A 3,999-nucleotide genomic window follows, 5' to 3' on the forward strand; every position below is an offset into this window, starting at 1 on the left:
CTTGTCTCTTCCTGTGTTCAGTTGTTGGTTCGTCTTTTGTTTGTGACTGAGTTCACCGGTGAGTGTTCTGTTTTGTCCAAGTTATTTGTATTTATCCTTGAAATAAAGGCATTTTCGGCGTTATCTGCATTTGGGTCCTGCTTCTTTCACGAACCGTAACACTAAGTGCTCTAGTCTTTGCAATAGGATATCATGGTCGATAGTATCAAATGCAGCACTGAGATCGAGCAAGACAAGGATAGAGACAAGTCCCTTGTCAGAGGCTATTAGAAGGTCATTTGTGACTTTAACCAGAGCTGTCTCTGTGCTATGATGTGTTCTAAAGCCAGACTGAAAATCTTCAAATAAATCAGATTTTTTTAAGTAATCACACAGCTGTTTTGCGACTGCTTTCTCAAGAATCTTTGAGAGGGACGGAAGATTAGAAATAGGTCTATAGTTGGCTAAAACCTCTGGATCGAGGTTGTGCTTTTTAAGAAGCGGTTTTATCACTGCTACTTTGAATTATTGTGGAACATAGCCTGATAATAAAGACATATTCATAATATTTAATAAAGAAGTGCTAATTAATGGAAAAACTTATTTTAACAGCTTAGTTGGAATCGGGTCTAAGATACACGTTGATGGTTTGGAAGAGAGAATTTTTTAATTTAGTTGTTCAAGGTTTATGGCTGAAAAACATTCTATTTTACTATCTAGTGTAATATTAGAGCTTAGGTTTCCGGGAGCTGTTGATAACACTATACTGGTCAAAGGCAAGAGGTCATTAATTTTGTTTCTAAGAGTAACAATTTTATCGTTAAAAAAACACATAAAATCATTACTACTGAGTGCTATGGGAATAGAAGGCTCAGTCGAGCTGTGGCTCTCTGTCAGCCTGGCTACAGTGCTGAAAAGAAATCTTGCATTATTCTTATTCTCATCTATTAATGAAGAGTAGTAGGCTGCTCTCGCTTTACGCAGTGCTTTCTTATATTCATTGAGAGTAATATGCAAAATTAAACGAGATTCTTCAAGTTCTCCAGAGCCACTATCTCAAGCATAGAGTGCCACCGAAGGACTGTTCCAATGTCCAGCATACTTGGAATTCTACCGAGCCCGGGTTTACTTCGTTTGGAGAAATTTCGAGGCTGCACATGTGTAGACTCCGCGGTCTTAAAATCCCAACAATGCTTTGCGCACGGACCAATTTCCCCATATCTGTGGCGGAAAATGTAAGACGGGTTCTCTCATATGACGCACACCTGGAAACTTGCTCGCCTGTTCCATTCTTCGTTTTCCGAGGCTAGGAAGTATTCTTGCCTCGCTTCTGAAGCAAGACGCTCGGAAGACATGTGCTACCAAGCAAGCGTACTCGAGATTGAGAAACACCCACAATGTTAAGTATACCTGCTGCAGAACCACTATTTCAAGTATACTACGTCATCGAGTGGCGCCGAATGCTGGGCATTTAACCAAGCCCCCAGGAAGTGTGCCGGACTCTGAGGAAAATATTCGTTGTGGCCAAACGGCGGTGTAGGTACCATTGTCACTACCCGATCTGTCCCCCTGCCCAATCTGTACTGCGCATGCGCAAGATGGTCCACCATATTGGAGAACTCCGGACGGCAACCCAAGAAGGACACTTGACACAGTGGCTTTTGGCAAAGCTGAAAAACAAAACTCGAGCCTATGAGCATCCTGACCTTCTACAGGTGCACCATAGAGAGCATCCTGACCTTCTACAGGTGCTCCATAGAGAGCATCCTGACCTTCTACAGGTGATAGAGAGGATCCTGACCTTCTACAGGTGATAGAGAGCATCCTGACCTTCTATAGGTGATAGAGAGCATCCTGACCTTCTACAGGTGATAGAGAGCATCCTGACCTTCTACAGGTGATAGAGAGGATCCTGACCTTCTACTTTTAGTAGTTGTTGGAGAGAAAACAGCTCAGAATATCAATCAATCAAAACACTTTATTAATCCCAGGGGGAAAGTATGTAAATCGAATGCATTGTATCCAAGTTGAAACAACTGATAACAATCACAGCTACTAAACTATTATGCAAATAGCTTGTTTTGAATATGCATCGTATAACGCTACTCTGACAGTAAAAAAGACATGCTAAAATGGATCAGGTGCTGTCGAAGTTAACATATTAAAGTAAAAACCTTACAAAATATGAGATGGATTTATCTCAAATACATAATAACATATTGCAGATGCACGTTATTACAAACTCTGTACATCATCTGCCTGTGTGAAGACTATTGAATGTTCTTCATCTTGTAATTTAGAAAAAGAGGGAACACATTAGATATTGCTTACCTGAGTAATTTTTGTGTTTCAAGCAATTTCAACCAATAGGTGAAAGTAGTTTTGTTGCACATCAGTGAGTAAAATATAGAGATTGTCTATCCATATTTGAATGTTAAAACAAATCTTCAAGGTTTTTCTTTATAAGGTCAAATTTAAACTATTTTCGTGATGGTTTAGAGCAGTATAACCATGAGTAATAATGATGAAGTATCATATGAAGTAGAAATAGACCCATATTATTTGACATGACCTTTATTTCAATAATTTCCGGTGGTTCAGAAGTTATGTATGATGATGGGCTCCCTGTGTTGGGCGCAGACGACCTCGTCGATGTACAGCGAGCTGCCCTTCCTCTCGAGGTTCTCCTGCAGCTCCAGCTGGCAGCGCACCAGAGCCCTCTGCTGCTCCTCAGAGCGGGACGCCGCCTCGCGCAGTCTGAGAGCGCAGAGAGAGATACACACAATGACTCGCTGGAGACGACTGAAAACATCTCTGAACAAAAGCCTACATCAGCCAATACTGGAAGAAGTTACCATATTTATTTTTGGAATCAGAAATGGCATGGATCTACTACGTAATCCATCTAAATCAGATATTGACAACATGGTAGGTAAAACAAATTATAAGAAAAATAAATTGACATGTTTTCTTTCACTTTTTACAATGTTAACATTTCCATTTGCATCATCATAATGTTTGATTATGTCCACTTTGTTTTATTTATTTTAAGATTTGTTTTTGTTAAAGCCTGGAAAAAAAAACCTATCCAAAACTTGAACAATAGCGGAGAATAGACATCCACAAATTCCATTTGATTCACAATTAAAAGATCACAGTTCACAGATAAGTTTTCCTTTTGTGTAATTCGTTTTTATATTTGCATATTGGTTTTATATTTATTAGTTTGGCGAGTTTATAAATTGTTTTTATATTTGTGGAAAATGTTTTATGTTTACAGATTACACATTTACACACACTGTTGATGTGCTCACTCAAATACAATTTAGCCAAATTTATTCTGCAGCCCTGCCCTCACCTGTTGATGTGAGCGTTGAGCTGCTGCACCTCGGCCAGCAGCTGGGTCTGGGCCGGGTCGTGGCACTGCTCTTTGCCCGGCCTCTGGCGGCGCAGCACGAGCCGGGCCTGAGCCAAACTCAGGACGTGCTCACTGTCTGAGACGGCCACCTGCAGGTCCTCTCTGGTCCTCTGCTCGCTGGCAAACTCAGACAGAATCTAGAGAGGAAAGAGGGGAAAGAGGGGAGAGAGGAGAGACACCCGGTCAACCTGTGTTTTCATTTAATGGTGAAATCAGAGGAAATCGCTAATCTGAAATTAATACTTCTTTCTTTTTTTTCTGTCGATTCTTAATGAAAGGATCATCTGGGCAAGTGATGATGGTCCATCCATCCATCTTCTCCCGCTTATCCGTGGTCGGGTCGCGGAGGTAGCAGTTCCAGCAGAGAGCCCCAAACTTTCCTTTCCCTGGCCTCTTCAACCAGCTCTGACTGGGGGATCCCAAGGCGCTCCCAGGCCAGCGAAGAGATATAATCCCTCCATCTGGTCCTAGGTCTACCCCTTGGTCTCTTCCCAGCTGGACGTGCCTGGAACACCTCCCTAGGGAGGCGCCCAGGTGGCATCCTAACTAGGTGCCCGAACCACCTCAACTGGCTCCTTTTGACGCGAAGGAGGCGCGGTTCA

Source organism: Notothenia coriiceps, unplaced genomic scaffold (genome assembly GCF_000735185.1).
Source record: "Notothenia coriiceps isolate Sejong01 unplaced genomic scaffold, NC01 NC01_scaffold00000491, whole genome shotgun sequence".
Taxonomy (NCBI): Eukaryota; Metazoa; Chordata; class Actinopteri; order Perciformes; family Nototheniidae; genus Notothenia; species Notothenia coriiceps.